Source organism: Parasteatoda tepidariorum, chromosome 2, assembly GCF_982258835.1.
Source record: "Parasteatoda tepidariorum strain Cologne lab strain chromosome 2, Ptep-v5.0, whole genome shotgun sequence".
In the NCBI taxonomy this organism is placed as follows: domain Eukaryota; kingdom Metazoa; phylum Arthropoda; class Arachnida; order Araneae; family Theridiidae; genus Parasteatoda; species Parasteatoda tepidariorum.
In genome coordinates, this window is record NC_141756.1 from 21,145,114 (window position 1) to 21,160,791 (window position 15,678).

A 15,678-nucleotide genomic window follows, 5' to 3' on the forward strand; every position below is an offset into this window, starting at 1 on the left:
AACAAATCTAAAAACAATTGCTTAAAAATGGACACGAGGAGTTTTGTAATTGACGTTCTATACTCATAAGTAAAGAATATCATTTTTAAATAAAATACATCTTCCCCAGGTGAGGATCGAACTCACAGCCTCGGCATTACTCGCAAGTACTGCACTATAAATACCGCGCGCTAACCAATTGCGCCACTGGGGACAGATGTCCGAGAAAGAAAGAAAATTTCTATTACGAAGTGAACAAATCTAAAAACAATTGCATAAAAAAGGACACGAGGAGTCTGGTAATTGACGTTCTATCCTCATAAGTAAAGAATATCATTTTCAAATAAAATACGTCTTCCCAAGGTGAGGATCGAACTCACAGCGTCGGCATTACTCGCAAGTACTGCACTATAAGTACCGCACGTTAACCAATTGCGCCACTGGGGACAGATGTCCGAGAAAGAAAGAAAATTTCTATTACGAAGTGAACAAATCTAAAAACAATTGCATAAAAAAGGACACGAGGAGTCTCGTAATTGACGTTCTATACTCATAAGTAAAGAATATCATTTTTAAATAAAATACATCTTCCCCAGGTGAGGATCGAACTCATAGCCTCGGCATTACTCGCAAGTACTGCACTATAAGTACCGCACGTTAACCAATTGCGCCACTGGGGACAGATGTCCGAGAAAGAAAGAAAATTTCTATTACGAAGTGAACAAATCTAAAAACAATTGCATAAAAAAGGACACGAGGAGTCTCGTAATTGACGTTCTATCCTCATAAGTAGCGAATATCATTTTCAAATAAAATACGTCTTCCCAAGGTGAGGATCGAACTCACAACCTCGGCACTACTCGCAAGTACTGCACTATAAGTTCCGCGCGCTAACCAATTGCGCCACTGGGGACAGATGTCCGAGTTAGAAAGAAAATTTCTATTACGAAGTGAGCAAATCTAAAAACAATTTCATAAAAAAGGACACGAGGAGTCTGGTAATTAACGTTCTATCCTCATAAGTAACGAATATCATTTTCAAATAAAATACATCTTCCCAAGGAGAGGATCGAACTCACAACCTCGGCACTACTCGCAAGTACTGCACTATAAGTTCCGCGCGCTAATCAATTGCGCCACTGGGGACAGATGTCCGAGTTAGAAAGAAAATTTCTATTACGAAGTGAGCAAATCTAAAAACAATTTCATAAAAAAGGACACGAGGAGTCTGGTAATTGACGTTCTATCCTCATAAGTAACGAATATCATTTTCAAATAAAATACGTCTTCCCAAGGAGAGGATCGAACTCACAACCTCGGCACTACTCGCAAGTACTGCACTATAAGTTCCGCGCGCTAATCAATTGCGCCACTGGGGACAGATGTCCGAGTTAGAAAGAAAATTTCTATTACGAAGTGAGCAAATCTAAAAACAATTTCATAAAAAAGGACACGAGGAGTCTGGTAATTGACGTTCTATCCTCATAAGTAACGAATATCATTTTCAAATAAAATACGTCTTCCCAAGGAGAGGATCGAACTCACAGCCTCGGCATTACTCGCAAGTACTGCACTATAAGTACCGCGCGCTAACCAATTGCGCCACTGGGGACAGATGTCCGAGAAAGAAAGAAAATTTCTATTACGAAGTGAACAAATCTAAAAACAATTGCATAAAAAAGGACACGAGGAGTCTCGTAATTGACGTTCTATCCTCTTAAGTAAAGAATATCATTTTTAAATAAAATACATCTTCCCCAGGTGAGGATCGAACTCACAGCCTCGGCATTACTCGCAAGTACTGCACTATAAGTACCGCGCGCTAACCAATTGCGCCACTGGGGACAGATGTCCGAGAAAGAAAGAAAATTTCTATTACGAAGTGAACAAATCTAAAAACAATTGCATAAAAAAGGACACGAGGAGTCTGGTAATTGACGTTCTATCCTCTTAAGTAAAGAATATCATTTTTATATAAAATACTTCTTCCCCAGGTGAGGATCGAACTCACAGCCTCGGCATTACTCGCAAGTACTGCACTATAAGTACCGCGCGCTAACCAATTGCGCCACTGGGGACAGATGTCCGAGAAAGAAAGAAAATTTCTATTACGAAGTGAACAAATCTATAAACAATTGCATAAAAAAGGACACGAGGAGTCTGGTAATTGACGTTCTATCCTCATAAGTAAAGAATATCATTTTTAAATAAAATACGTCTTCCCCAGGTGAGGATCGAACTCACAGCCTCGGCATTACTCGCAAGTACTGCACTATAAGTACCGCGCGCTAACCAATTGCGCCACTGGGGACAGATGTCCGAGAAAGAAAGAAAATTTCTATTACGAAGTGAACAAATCTAAAAACAATTGCTTAAAAATGGACACGAGGAGTCTCGTAATTGACGTTCTATTCTCATAAGTAAAGAATATCATTTTTAAATAAAATACATCTTCCCCAGGTGAGGATCGAACTCACAGCCTCGGCATTACTCGCAAGTGCTGCACTATAAGTACCGCGCGCTAACCAATTGCGCCACTGGGGACAGATGTCCGAGAAAGAAAGAAAATTTCTATTACGAAGTGAACAAATCTAAAAACAATTGCATAAAAAAGGACACGAGGAGTCTGGTAATTGACGTTCTATCCTCTTAAGTAAAGAATATCATTTTTAAATAAAATACATCTTCCCCAGGTGAGGATCGAACTCACAGCCTCGGCATTACTCGCAAGTACTGCACTATAAGTACCGCGCGCTAACCAATTGCGCCACTGGGGACAGATGTCCGAGAAAGAAAGAAAATTTCTATTACGAAGTGAACAAATCTAAAAACAATTGCTTAAAAATGGACACGAGGAGTTTTGTAATTGACGTTCTATACTCATAAGTAAAGAATATCATTTTTAAATAAAATACATCTTCCCCAGGTGAGGATCGAACTCACAGCCTCGGCATTACTCGCAAGTACTGCACTATAAATACCGCGCGCTAACCAATTGCGACACTGGGGACAGATGTCCGAGAAAGAAAGAAAATTTCTATTACGAAGTGAACAAATCTAAAAACAATTGCATAAAAAAGGACACGAGGAGTCTGGTAATTGACGTTCTATCCTCATAAGTAAAGAATATCATTTTTAAATAAAATACGTCTTCCCCAGGTGAGGATCGAACTCACAGCCTCGGCATTACTCGCAAGTACTGCACTATAAGCACCGCGCGCTAACCAATTGCGCCACTGGGGACAGATGTCCGAGAAAGAAAGAAAATTTCTATTACGAAGTGAACAAATCTAAAAGCAATTGCATAAAAAAGGACACGAGGAGTCTCGTAATTGACGTTCTATCCTCTTAAGTAAAGAATATCATTTTCAAATAAAATACGTCTTCCCAAGGAGAGGATCGAACTCACAACCTCGGCACTACTCGCAAGTACTGCACTATAAGTTCCGCGCGCTAACCAATTGCGCCACTGGGGACAGATGTCCGAGTTAGAAAGAAAATTTCTATTACGAAGTGAGCAAATCTAAAAACAATTTCATAAAAAAGGACACGAGGAGTCTGGTAATTGACGTTCTATCCTCATAAGTAACGAATATCATTTTCAAATAAAATACGTCTTCCCAAGGAGAGGATCGAACTCACAACCTCGGCACTACTCGCAAGTACTGCACTATAAGTTCCGCGCGCTAACCAATTGCGCCACTGGGGACAGATGTCCGAGTTAGAAAGAAAATTTCTATTACAAAGTGAGCAAATCTAAAAACAATTGCATAAAAAAGGACACGAGGAGTCTGGTAATTGACGTTCTATCCTCATAAGTAAAGAATATCATTTTTAAATAAAATACGTCTTCCCCAGGTGAGGATCGAACTCACAGCCTCGGCATTACTCGCAAGTACTGCACTATAAGCACCGCGCGCTAACCAATTGCGCCACTGGGGACAGATGTCCGAGAAAGAAAGAAAATTTCTATTACGAAGTGAACAAATCTAAAAACAATTGCATAAAAAAGGACACGAGGAGTCTCGTAATTGACGTTCTATCCTCTTAAGTAAAGAATATCATTTTCAAATAAAATACGTCTTCCCAAGGAGAGGATCGAACTCACAACCTCGGCACTACTCGCAAGTACTGCACTATAAGTTCCGCGCGCTAACCAATTGCGCCACTGGGGACAGATGTCCGAGTTAGAAAGAAAATTTCTATTACGAAGTGAGCAAATCTAAAAACAATTTCATAAAAAAGGACACGAGGAGTCTGGTAATTGACGTTCTATCCTCATAAGTAACGAATATCATTTTCAAATAAAATACGTCTTCCCAAGGAGAGGATCGAACTCACAACCTCGGCACTACTCGCAAGTACTGCACTATAAGTTCCGCGCGCTAACCAATTGCGCCACTGGGGACAGATGTCCGAGTTAGAAAGAAAATTTCTATTACGAAGTGAGCAAATCTAAAAACAATTTCATAAAAAAGGACACGAGGAGTCTGGTAATTGACGTTCTATCCTCATAAGTAACGAATATCATTTTCAAATAAAATACGTCTTCCCAAGGAGAGGATCGAACTCACAACCTCGGCACTACTCGCAAGTACTGCACTATAAGTTCCGAGCGCTAACCAATTGCGCCACTGGGGACAGATGTCAGAGAAAGAAAGAACATTTCTGTTACGAAGTGAACAAATCTAAAAACAATTGCATAAAAAAGGACACGAGGAGTCTGGTAATTGACGTTCTATCCTCATAAGTAACGAATATCATTTTCAAATAAAATACGTCTTCCCAAGGAGAGGATCGAACTCACAACCTCGGCACTACTCGCAAGTACTGCACTATAAGTTAGGCGCGCTAACCAATTGCGCCACTGGGGACAGATGTCCGAGTTAGAAAGAAAATTTCTATTACGAAGTGAGCAAATCTAAAAACAATTTCATAAAAAAGGACACGAGGAGTCTGGTAATTGACGTTCTACCCTCATAAGTAACGAATATCATTTTCAAATAAAATACGTCTTCCCAAGGAGAGGATCGAACTCACAACCTCGGCACTACTCGCAAGTACTGCACTATAAGTTCCGCGCGCTAACCAATTGCGCCACTGGGGACAGATGTCAGAGAAAGAAAGAACATTTCTATTACGAAGTGAACAAATCTAAAAACAATTGCATAAAAAAGGACACGAGGAGTCTGGTAATTGACGTTCTATCCTCATAAGTAACGAATATCATTTTCAAATAAAATACGTCTTCCCAAGGAGAGGATCGAACTCACAACCTCGGCACTACTCGCAAGTACTGCACTATAAGTTCCGCGCGCTAACCAATTGCGCCACTGGGGACAGATGTCCGAGTTAGAAAGAAAATTTCTATTACGAAGTGAGCAAATCTAAAAACAATTTCATAAAAAAGGACACGAGGAGTCTGGTAATTGACGTTCTATCCTCATAAGTAACGAATATCATTTTCAAATAAAATACGTCTTCCCAAGGAGAGGATCGAACTCACAACCTCGGCACTACTCGCAAGTACTGCACTATAAGTTCCGCGCGCTAACCAATTGCGCCACTGGGGACAGATGTCCGAGTTAGAAAGAAAATTTCTATTACAAAGTGAGCAAATCTAAAAACAATTTCATAAAAAAGGACACGAGGAGTCTGGTAATTGACGTTCTATCCTCATAAGTAACGAATATCATTTTCAAATAAAATACGTCTTCCCAAGGAGAGGATCGAACTCACAACCTCGGCAATACTCGCAAGTACTGCACTATAAGTTCCGCGCGCTAACCAATTGCGCCACTGGGGACAGATGTCCGAGTTAGAAAGAAAATTTCTATTACGAAGTGAGCAAATCTAAAAACAATTTCATAAAAAAGGACACAAGGAGTCTGGTAATTGACGTTCTATCCTCATAAGTAACGAATATCATTTTCAAATAAAATACGTCTTCCCAAGGAGAGGATCGAACTCACAACCTCGGCACTACTCGCAAGTACTGCACTATAAGTTCCGCGCGCTAACCAATTGCGCCACTGGGGACAGATGTCCGAGTTAGAAAGAAACTTTCTATTACGAAGTGAGCAAATCTAAAAACAATTTCATAAAAAAGGACACGAGGAGTCTGGTAATTGACGTTCTATCCTCATAAGTAACGAATATCATTTTCAAATAAAATACGTCTTCCCAAGGAGAGGATCGAACTCACAACCTCGGCACTACTCGCAAGTACTGCACTATAAGTTCCGCGCGCTAACCAATTGCGCCACTGGGGACAGATGTCCGAGTTAGAAAGAAAATTTCTATTACGAAGTGAGCAAATCTAAAAACAATTTCATAAAAAAGGACACAAGGAGTCTGGTAATTGACGTTCTATCCTCATAAGTAACGAATATCATTTTTATATAAAATACGTCTTCCCCAGGTGAGGATCGAACTCACAGCCTCGGCATTACTCGCAAGAACTGCACTATAAGTACCGCTCGCTAACCAATTGCGCCACTGGGGACAGATGTCCGAGAAAGAAAGAAAATTTCTATTACGAAGTGAACAAATCTAAAAACAATTGCATAAAAAAGGACACGAGGAGTCTCGTAATTGACGTTCTATCCTCTTAAGTAAAGAATATCATTTTTAAATAAAATACATCTTCCCCAGGTGAGGATCGAACTCACAGCCTCGGCATTACTCGCAAGTACTGCACTATAAGTACCGCCCGATAACCAATTGCGCCACAGGGGACAGATGTCCGAGAAAGAAAGAAAATTTCTGTTACGAAGTGAACAAATCTAAAAACAATTGCATAAAAAAGGACACGAGGAGTCTCGTAATTGACGTTCTATCCTCTTAAGTAAAGAATATCATTTTTAAATAAAATACATCTTCCCCAGGTGAGGATCGAACTCACAGCCTCGGCATTACTCGCAAGTACTGCACTATAAGTACCGCCCGATAACCAATTGCGCCACAGGGGACAGATGTCCGAGAAAGAAAGAAAATTTCTGTTACGAAGTGAACAAATCTAAAAACAATTGCATAAAAAAGGACACGAGGAGTCTCGTAATTGACGTTCTATCCTCTTAAGTAAAGAATATCATTTTTAAATAAAATACATCTTCCCCAGGTGAGGATCGAACTCACAGCCTCGGCATTACTCGCAAGTACTGCACTATAAGTACCGCCCGATAACCAATTGCGCCACTGGGGACAGATGTCCGAGAAAGAAAGAAAATTTCTATTACGAAGTGAACAAATCTAAAAACAATTGCATAAAAAAGGACACGAGGAGTCTCGTAATTGACGTTCTATCCTCTTAAGTAAAGAATATCATTTTTAAATAAAATACATCTTCCCCAGGTGAGGATCGAACTCACAGCCTCGGCATTACTCGCAAGTACTGCACTATAAGTACCGCGCGCTAACCAATTGCGCCACTGGGGACAGATGTCCGAGAAAGAAAGAAAATTTCTATTACGAAGTGAACAAATCTAAAAACAATTGCATAAAAAAGGACACGAGGAGTCTGGTAATTGACGTTCTATCCTCTTAAGTAAAGAGTATCATTTTTAAATAAAATACATCTTCCCCAGGTGAGGATCGAACTCACAGCATCGGCATTACTGCACTATAAGTACCGCGCGCTAACCAATTGCGCCACTGGGGACAGATGACCGAGTAAGAAAGAAAATTTCTATTACGAAGTGAACAAATCTAAAAACAATTGCATAAAAAAGGACACGAGGAGTCTGGTAATTGACGTTCTATCCTCTTAAGTAAAGAGTATCATTTTTAAATAAAATACATCTTCCCCAGGTGAGGATCGAACTCACAGCCTCGGCATTACTCGCAAGTACTGCACTATAAGTACCGCGCGCTAACCAATTGCGCCACTGGGGACAGATGTCCGAGAAAGAAAGAAAATTTCTATTACGAAGTGAACAAATCTAAAAACAATTGCATAAAAAAGGACACGAGGAGTCTCGTAATTGACGTTCTATCCTCTTAAGTAAAGAATATCATTTTTAAATAAAATACATCTTCCCCAGGTGAGGATCGAACTCACAGCCTCGGCATTACTCGCAAGTACTGCACTATAAGTACCGCGCGCTAACCAATTGCGCCACTGGGGACAGATGTCCGAGAAAGAAAGAAAATTTCTATTACGAAGTGAACAAATCTAAAAACAATTGCATAAAAAAGGACACGAGGAGTCTGGTAATTGACGTTCTATCTTCTTAAGTAAAGAATATCATTTTTAAATAAAATACATCTTCCCCAGGTGAGGATCGAACTCACAGCCTCGGCATTACTCGCAAGTACTGCACTATAAGTACCGCGCGCTAACCAATTGCGCCACTGGGGACAGATGACCCAGTAAGAAAGAAAATTTCTATTACGAAGTGAACAAATCTAAAAACAATTGCATAAAAAAGGACACGAGGAGTCTGGTAATTGACGTTCTATCCTCTTAAGTAAAGAGTATCATTTTTAAATAAAATACATCTTCCCCAGGTGAGGATCGAACTCACAGCCTCGGCATTACTCGCAAGTACTGCACTATAAGTACCGCGCGCTAACCAATTGCGCCACTGGGGACAGATGTCCGAGAAAGAAAGAAAATTTCTATTACGAAGTGAACAAATCTAAAAACAATTGCATAAAAAAGGACACGAGGAGTCTCGTAATTGACGTTCTATCCTCTTAAGTAAAGAATATCATTTTTAAATAAAATACATCTTCCCCAGGTGAGGATCGAACTCACAGCCTCGGCATTACTCGCAAGTACTGCACTATAAGTACCGCGCGCTAACCAATTGCGCCACTGGGGACAGATGTCCGAGAAAGAAAGAAAATTTCTATTACGAAGTGAACAAATCTAAAAACAATTGCATAAAAAAGGACACGAGGAGTCTGGTAATTGACGTTCTATCTTCTTAAGTAAAGAATATCATTTTTAAATAAAATACATCTTCCCCAGGTGAGGATCGAACTCACAGCCTCGGCATTACTCGCAAGTACTGCACTATAAGTACCGCGCGCTAACCAATTGCGCCACTGGGGACAGATGACCGAGTAAGAAAGAAAATTTCTATTAGGAAGTGAACAAATCTAAAAACAATTGCATAAAAAAGGACACGAGGAGTCTGGTAATTGACGTTCTATCCTCTTAAGTAAAGAGTATCATTTTTAAATAAAATACATCTTCCCCAGGTGAGGATCGAACTCACAGCCTCGGCATTACTCGCAAGTACTGCACTATAAGTACCGCGCGCTAACCAATTGCGCCACTGGGGACAGATGTCCGAGAAAGAAAGAAAATTTCTATTACGAAGTGAACAAATCTAAAAACAATTGCATAAAAAAGGACACGAGGAGTCTCGTAATTGACGTTCTATCCTCTTAAGTAAAGAATATCATTTTTAAATAAAATACATCTTCCCCAGGTGAGGATCGAACTCACAGCCTCGGCATTACTCGCAAGTACTGCACTATAAGTACCGCGCGCTAACCAATTGCGCCACTGGGGACAGATGTCCGAGAAAGAAAGAAAATTTCTATTACGAAGTGAACAAATCTAAAAACAATTGCATAAAAAAGGACACGAGGAGTCTCGTAATTGACGTTCTATCCTCTTAAGTAAAGAATATCATTTTTAAATAAAATACATCTTCCCCAGGTGAGGATCGAACTCACAGCCTCGGCATTACTCGCAAGTACTGCACTATAAGTACCGCGCGCTAACCAATTGCGCCACTGGGGACAGATGTCCGAGAAAGAAAGAAAATTTCTATTACGAAGTGAACAAATCTAAAAACAATTGCATAAAAAAGGACACGAGGAGTCTGGTAATTGACGTTCTATCTTCTTAAGTAAAGAATATCATTTTTAAATAAAATACATCTTCCCCAGGTGAGGATCGAACTCACAGCCTCGGCATTACTCGCAAGTACTGCACTATAAGTACCGCGCGCTAACCAATTGCGCCACTGGGGACAGATGTCCGAGAAAGAAAGAAAATTTCTATTACGAAGTGAACAAATCTAAAAACAATTGCATAAAAAAGGACACGAGGAGTCTGGTAATTGACGTTCTATCTTCTTAAGTAAAGAATATCATTTTTAAATAAAATACATCTTCCCCAGGTGAGGATCGAACTCACAGCCTCGGCATTACTCGCAAGTACTGCACTATAAGTACCGCGCGCTAACCAATTGCGCCACTGGGGACAGATGTCCGAGAAAGAAAGAAAATTTCTATTACGAAGTGAACAAATCTAAAAACAATTGCATAAAAAAGGACACGAGGAGTCTGGTAATTGACGTTCTATCCTCTTAAGTAAAGAGTATCATTTTTAAATAAAATACATCTTCCCCAGGTGAGGATCGAACTCACAGCATCGGCATTACTGCACTATAAGTACCGCGCGCTAACCAATTGCGCCACTGGGGACAGATGACCGAGTAAGAAAGAAAATTTCTATTACGAAGTGAACAAATCTAAAAACAATTGCATAAAAAAGGACACGAGGAGTCTGGTAATTGACGTTCTATCCTCTTAAGTAAAGAGTATCATTTTTAAATAAAATACATCTTCCCCAGGTGAGGATCGAACTCACAGCCTCGGCATTACTCGCAAGTACTGCACTATAAGTGTTGGAGTGGTTTGTTACTCCTCTGAATACATCAAGTTAACAGAATTAAGTTTCGGTCGTGTGGTGGCAACAGCCATTTTCTTTTCAGATAACGTAAGTGACGTCATCCGTGCATATAATTATGGAATCTGTATATAATGCGTGCATTGTTGTAAGCATGGAATCAGTCGACTTCTTGTCTTGTCTCTTCATTATGTCACGTCTCTGTGTTGTTGTTTCCGGTGACGTACCAACATTTTTGTTAAGATATATTTATGTTTAAATATCTTCAGTTGTACGCTGTATCGAGATGGTACTGTATGAAATAAAGAAATGTTTAAATCTTCAAGTTTCTTTATGTGAGTTAACACTTTCACTCAATACTGTGCTACTCCGCTAACGCATCAACAGTTGGTTATGGGCCTTCGAACTCGCAAACCTTTGGTCTGGAATATGGAATAAATAGTCTAATAAGGAGTGAAAAGTGGAAATAAGTCTTCAATTTTCAATATGGCAGAGTCTACTGATGGAACAGTTTTTGCCTTTCCAAAGCTCGGAGATTTTAATTATGGAAGCTGGAAAATTGATATGAAAGTTTTGCTAATGGAAAAAGGATGTTGGGACTTTATAACTGGAAAAGAAATACCACTTGATGATACAGCAGTTGAGAGAGACAAATTGGCCTATCTTCTACGAAAACAACGAGCCTATACGACAATTTACATGGGAATCGAGCGAAAATACCAATCCCTGATTGCTGATACCGAAGACGGGAAGACAGCTTGGGAAACGCTGAAAGTAAACTTTGAACCTACGTCGAGAGCTCGTCTGGCTGGTTTAGTCGATGATTTCTTTAACACAAGATTTTCACCCGACGAAGAAACGATCGGAATATATAGCAAAAGAATGTTGGAGAAGAATAAACAAATTGAGGATGCTGGATTTAAATTGCCTCCAATATTAGTGTGTTTTCAGCTGATAAGATACCTGCCTTCTGAATATGATAATTTGGTACAGATTCTTTACAGAGTAAAAGATGAAGAATTTACGATCGATTCAATTACTAAGCAACTAATTACGGAATCTGGAAGGATTGAACTGAAACAAAAAGACGAAAATAAAATTACGTTTGTGAATGATGCTTATTCAACTAAAGTTCGAAAGGGTGATAATAAAAGACAAGCAGAGAATAAGAAAATTTTCAGTGGAAGCAGTCTGGACCCTAACAAGAAAATCGAAGTAACAAATCCTCGTCGTTCTGTAGTATGCAAGTTCTGTGAAAAATTGGGTCACACTGAGGATAAATGCTACAAGAAAGTGAATGTGCAGCGTCGAAAGAAAGCTTTTTTATGTGAAAAAGACTATTCAAGCCTGAATGAAAAACTGGAATCTATGTGTGTGGAATCGTCTACTACTAATCAATTCATAGGAGATTTTTTAGTAGATACTGCAGCAACATCTCACATCTGTAAAGAAAGAGAATGGTTCTCCTGGTATAAAGAGATTACACCGACAGAGGTTCTAGTTGGTGACACAAATAGCTCAACAATTGCCACTGGTGTTGGAGACATTGACTTTACTATATTGGACATTAAAGGTAAGGTGGAAATTACTTTAAAAAATGTTCTATATGTGCCCAATATGAGGCGTAATTTGATTAGTGGAGCGAAAATTGATATTGCTGGTAACTATGTTGAATGGGGCCGCAATAAAATGGTAATTTTTGATAAATTTCATAATTATATGTTTACTGTAAACAGAAAAGATAAACTGTATATTTTGAATGGATATCCAACAAAATTTAAAGATAAACTTAACGAAAGTATTGATAGTAAGAATATAGCTTTAATTTCAACTTTAAATTTAGATATTGTACACAGACGATTCTGTCATGTGAATATGCCATTAATTCAAAGTATGAGTAAAAATAATGTAGTAAAAGGCATTGAAAACTTAAGTAAAAGTAAAAACGAAAATTGTACTAGTTGCAAAATTGCCAAATCGACTAGGGTATCTTTAAAACGAAATTGTATTTATCATAGAACTACTAAAACTTGTTTACAAAGAGTACATTGTGATTTATGGGGACCTTCTCCCGTAAACTCTTTAGGTGGTAACAAATATTTCTTATCTTGTATTGATGATTTTTCTCGTAAAGTTGATGTATATGTTATAAAAAGTAAAATCGAAGTTTTCGAATGTTTTAAGAAATATTTAGCTAAGTGTGAAAGGGAAACTAATCTTAAGTTAAAATGTGTCAGAAGTGATAACGGGCTAGAGTTTTGCCATAAAGAATTTGAAAAGTTCTTAAGCAATCTCGGAATTAGAATAGAAAGAACTAATGTATATACTCCAGAAATGAACGGGATAGCAGAAAAGTTTAATAGAAGTGCAATGGATGCGGTAAGAGCAATGTTACATGATAGTGGGTTACAACCCAAATTTTGGGCGGAAGCTTTGTTAGCTTTCGTGCATACCAAAAACAGATGCGAGCATAAACTAACTAATCATTTAAGTCCAATTGAAATATGGTCAGGTTTTAAACCTTCAGTAAGACACTTTAAAATTTTTGGATCACTAGCTTATGTACATATTCCCAAAATTAATAGAAATAAACTTCAACCTAGAGCTAAACTTGGAATTGTTGTAGGATATGCTGTACGAACCAAAGGGTACAGAATTTTTATTCCGAACGATAGGAGAGTAATTGAAACAATTCATGTTAGTATTGATGAAACCAAAAAGGGTGTAGAAACTTTATTTGGGAAAAATAAATCATTTGAATATGTTAAATTCAACCTAAATTTGAGAAACGAGCTAGATAACTTTGATAATGAATATAGTAATGATAAAACTGTGTTAGATAAAGTAAGTCCTATTGATATCGAAAAGTGGGAAAGGAAAGAATGTCCACGAACTAAAAGTAAAAGAATAGATGTATTTTATTATCCTCCTTCAAGTAAACTAAGACTTAGATCTTTAAATGATGTTAAAAAGTATTGTGAGAAAAACAAACTCTCTTTTGAACCTGAGAAATTTTCATTTAAAGCAAAAAGTAAACATCCTAATAACGTAACTAAAAGTTCAAGTAGTGAGGAAGATTTAAATTCAAATGAAGATTTCGAATACGAGTGTCATTTTTCTGAATTTCCCAAAACTTTTGAGGATACACAAATTTGCAAAGATAGAGAAAAATGGGATTTTGCTATGAGTGAAGAACTCAAAATGATTGAAAAACGCAAAGTGTGGGAGTTAGTAGATCTTCCTAAAAACACTAAAGTGATAGGCACTAAATGGGTTTACACTGTTAAACGTGATGAAAATAATAAACCTAAGAAATATAAAGCTAGACTTGTTGCTTTGGGATTTAAACAAAGAGCAGGTATTGATTATGGAGAAACATTTTCTCCTGTTGTTAACTTTTCAATTATTAAATTGTTATTTATTTTATTAGTATCAATGTTAAACTGGTGTCATTATCAAGTCGATGTAAAGTCTGTATACTTGTATGGTAATTTATCGGAACCTGTATATGTTAAACAACCTCCAGGATATATTGTTAAAGGTCATGAAGATAAAGTTTATTTATTGCATAAATCCTTATACGGGCTACATCAAAGTAGTCGATATTGGAACTTTGTGTAAATTTTGATATGAACAATGGTGCTTTATTAATGCATCAAAATACGTATATTGAGAAATTAAGGATAAAGTTTAAAGAACTTCCAAAGTCTAATGTTAGTCTTCCGATAAAACTCGGATGTAAACTTCCGGAAAAAAAATAAAGGAAAGTGATATTGTTGAAAACTATTTAATGAAACGATTTCCATATCGAACTTTAATCGGCTGTTTAACCTTTTTAGCTGATCGTACGAGACCTGATATTAGTTTTTCAGTAAATTTGATGTCTCAATTTTCAAATGGTTATACGTTCGAACATTGGAAAATCGTGGTTGATTTAATGAATTATGTATTTAACACTAAGGATTGCAAAATTAATTTAAGTAAAGCTAATAATTTAAATTTAATTTGTTTTTCTGATGCTAATTGGGGCTGTAGTTTAAGTAATCGCCATTCAACTAGTGGATGTTTAATAAAATTTGGAGATGTAGTTTTTAGTTGGCGTTCAAGTAAACAAAAATGTATTGCCCTTAGCTCAATGGAATCTGAATTTGTTGTCTTATGTGAAAGTATGAAAGAAACAGTTTGGTTTTCTAGAGTAATTAATGAACTTAGTATTCTGCCTGACAAAATTGTACCAAAAGTGTTTTGTGATAATCAGGCTGCTATAGATTTCTCTAGAAATAATTGTGAAAATTTTAAGACAAAACATATAGATATTCGATATAAATTTATTCGACAATTATTGAAGAAAATCTAGTAGAATTAGCTTTTATTCATTCTAAGAATAACTTAGCACATTTCCTAACAAAACCATTAATGGGTAATAAATTTAAAGAAGTTGTGAATAATATATTTTTCTCTGATATAGATCACACGACCGTGGGGCCGTATGTTGGAGTGGTTTGTTACTCCTCTGAATACATCAAGTTAACAAAATTAAGTTTCGGTCGTGTGGTGGCAACAGCCATTTTCTTTTCAGATAACGTAAGTGACGTCATCCGTGCATATAATTATGGAATCTGTATATAATGCGTGCATTGTTGTAAGCATGGAATCAGTCGACTTCTTGTCTTAACTCTTCACTATGTCACGTCACTGTGTTGTTGTTTCCGGTGACGTACCAACATTTTTGTTAAGATATATTTATGTTTAAATATCTTCAGTTGTACGCTGTATCGAGATGGTACTGTATGAAATAAAGAAATGTTTAAATCTTCAAGTTTCTTTATGTGAGTTAACACTTTCACTCAATACTGTGCTACTCCGCTAACGCATCAACAATAAGTACAGCGCGCTAACAAATTGCGCCACTGGGGACAGATGACCAAGTAAGAAAGAAAACTTCTATTACGAAGTGAACAAATCTAAAAACAATTGCATAAAAAAGGACACGAGGAGTCTGGAAATTGACGTTCTATCCTCATAAGTAAAGAGTATCATTTTTAAAT

General features: G+C 37.6%; 20 non-coding genes across 20 annotated transcripts; all 20 read right to left on the reverse strand.

Moving 5' to 3' along the window:
* Positions 1–101: 101 nt before the first annotated feature.
* TRNAI-UAU (transfer RNA isoleucine (anticodon UAU)) lies at positions 102–193 on the reverse strand. The gene is given in 2 exon segments: positions 102–137; positions 156–193. It is a non-coding gene; the product is annotated as a tRNA-Ile (tRNA).
* A 1,539-nt stretch (positions 194–1,732) lies between these two features.
* On the reverse strand, positions 1,733–1,824 carry TRNAI-UAU (transfer RNA isoleucine (anticodon UAU)). The gene is given in 2 exon segments: positions 1,733–1,768; positions 1,787–1,824. It is a non-coding gene; the product is annotated as a tRNA-Ile (tRNA).
* A 141-nt stretch (positions 1,825–1,965) lies between these two features.
* TRNAI-UAU (transfer RNA isoleucine (anticodon UAU)) lies at positions 1,966–2,057 on the reverse strand. The gene is given in 2 exon segments: positions 1,966–2,001; positions 2,020–2,057. It is a non-coding gene; the product is annotated as a tRNA-Ile (tRNA).
* Positions 2,058–2,198: 141 nt separating this feature from the next.
* TRNAI-UAU (transfer RNA isoleucine (anticodon UAU)) lies at positions 2,199–2,290 on the reverse strand. The gene is given in 2 exon segments: positions 2,199–2,234; positions 2,253–2,290. It is a non-coding gene; the product is annotated as a tRNA-Ile (tRNA).
* A 141-nt stretch (positions 2,291–2,431) lies between these two features.
* On the reverse strand, positions 2,432–2,523 carry TRNAI-UAU (transfer RNA isoleucine (anticodon UAU)). Its single transcript is given in 2 exon segments — positions 2,432–2,467; positions 2,486–2,523. It is a non-coding gene; the product is annotated as a tRNA-Ile (tRNA).
* A 141-nt stretch (positions 2,524–2,664) lies between these two features.
* TRNAI-UAU (transfer RNA isoleucine (anticodon UAU)) lies at positions 2,665–2,756 on the reverse strand. Its single transcript is given in 2 exon segments — positions 2,665–2,700; positions 2,719–2,756. It is a non-coding gene; the product is annotated as a tRNA-Ile (tRNA).
* A 4,568-nt stretch (positions 2,757–7,324) lies between these two features.
* Positions 7,325–7,416, reverse strand: TRNAI-UAU (transfer RNA isoleucine (anticodon UAU)). The gene is given in 2 exon segments: positions 7,325–7,360; positions 7,379–7,416. It is a non-coding gene; the product is annotated as a tRNA-Ile (tRNA).
* A 141-nt stretch (positions 7,417–7,557) lies between these two features.
* Positions 7,558–7,639, reverse strand: TRNAI-UAU (transfer RNA isoleucine (anticodon UAU)). Its single transcript is given in 2 exon segments — positions 7,558–7,593; positions 7,602–7,639. It is a non-coding gene; the product is annotated as a tRNA-Ile (tRNA).
* A 141-nt stretch (positions 7,640–7,780) lies between these two features.
* On the reverse strand, positions 7,781–7,872 carry TRNAI-UAU (transfer RNA isoleucine (anticodon UAU)). The gene is given in 2 exon segments: positions 7,781–7,816; positions 7,835–7,872. It is a non-coding gene; the product is annotated as a tRNA-Ile (tRNA).
* A 141-nt stretch (positions 7,873–8,013) lies between these two features.
* On the reverse strand, positions 8,014–8,105 carry TRNAI-UAU (transfer RNA isoleucine (anticodon UAU)). Its single transcript is given in 2 exon segments — positions 8,014–8,049; positions 8,068–8,105. It is a non-coding gene; the product is annotated as a tRNA-Ile (tRNA).
* Positions 8,106–8,246: 141 nt separating this feature from the next.
* On the reverse strand, positions 8,247–8,338 carry TRNAI-UAU (transfer RNA isoleucine (anticodon UAU)). The gene is given in 2 exon segments: positions 8,247–8,282; positions 8,301–8,338. It is a non-coding gene; the product is annotated as a tRNA-Ile (tRNA).
* Positions 8,339–8,479: 141 nt separating this feature from the next.
* On the reverse strand, positions 8,480–8,571 carry TRNAI-UAU (transfer RNA isoleucine (anticodon UAU)). The gene is given in 2 exon segments: positions 8,480–8,515; positions 8,534–8,571. It is a non-coding gene; the product is annotated as a tRNA-Ile (tRNA).
* Positions 8,572–8,712: 141 nt separating this feature from the next.
* TRNAI-UAU (transfer RNA isoleucine (anticodon UAU)) lies at positions 8,713–8,804 on the reverse strand. Its single transcript is given in 2 exon segments — positions 8,713–8,748; positions 8,767–8,804. It is a non-coding gene; the product is annotated as a tRNA-Ile (tRNA).
* Positions 8,805–8,945: 141 nt separating this feature from the next.
* Positions 8,946–9,037, reverse strand: TRNAI-UAU (transfer RNA isoleucine (anticodon UAU)). Its single transcript is given in 2 exon segments — positions 8,946–8,981; positions 9,000–9,037. It is a non-coding gene; the product is annotated as a tRNA-Ile (tRNA).
* Positions 9,038–9,178: 141 nt separating this feature from the next.
* On the reverse strand, positions 9,179–9,270 carry TRNAI-UAU (transfer RNA isoleucine (anticodon UAU)). Its single transcript is given in 2 exon segments — positions 9,179–9,214; positions 9,233–9,270. It is a non-coding gene; the product is annotated as a tRNA-Ile (tRNA).
* Positions 9,271–9,411: 141 nt separating this feature from the next.
* On the reverse strand, positions 9,412–9,503 carry TRNAI-UAU (transfer RNA isoleucine (anticodon UAU)). The gene is given in 2 exon segments: positions 9,412–9,447; positions 9,466–9,503. It is a non-coding gene; the product is annotated as a tRNA-Ile (tRNA).
* A 141-nt stretch (positions 9,504–9,644) lies between these two features.
* TRNAI-UAU (transfer RNA isoleucine (anticodon UAU)) lies at positions 9,645–9,736 on the reverse strand. The gene is given in 2 exon segments: positions 9,645–9,680; positions 9,699–9,736. It is a non-coding gene; the product is annotated as a tRNA-Ile (tRNA).
* Positions 9,737–9,877: 141 nt separating this feature from the next.
* On the reverse strand, positions 9,878–9,969 carry TRNAI-UAU (transfer RNA isoleucine (anticodon UAU)). The gene is given in 2 exon segments: positions 9,878–9,913; positions 9,932–9,969. It is a non-coding gene; the product is annotated as a tRNA-Ile (tRNA).
* A 141-nt stretch (positions 9,970–10,110) lies between these two features.
* TRNAI-UAU (transfer RNA isoleucine (anticodon UAU)) lies at positions 10,111–10,202 on the reverse strand. The gene is given in 2 exon segments: positions 10,111–10,146; positions 10,165–10,202. It is a non-coding gene; the product is annotated as a tRNA-Ile (tRNA).
* Positions 10,203–10,343: 141 nt separating this feature from the next.
* TRNAI-UAU (transfer RNA isoleucine (anticodon UAU)) lies at positions 10,344–10,425 on the reverse strand. Its single transcript is given in 2 exon segments — positions 10,344–10,379; positions 10,388–10,425. It is a non-coding gene; the product is annotated as a tRNA-Ile (tRNA).
* Positions 10,426–15,678: the final 5,253 nt, after the last annotated feature.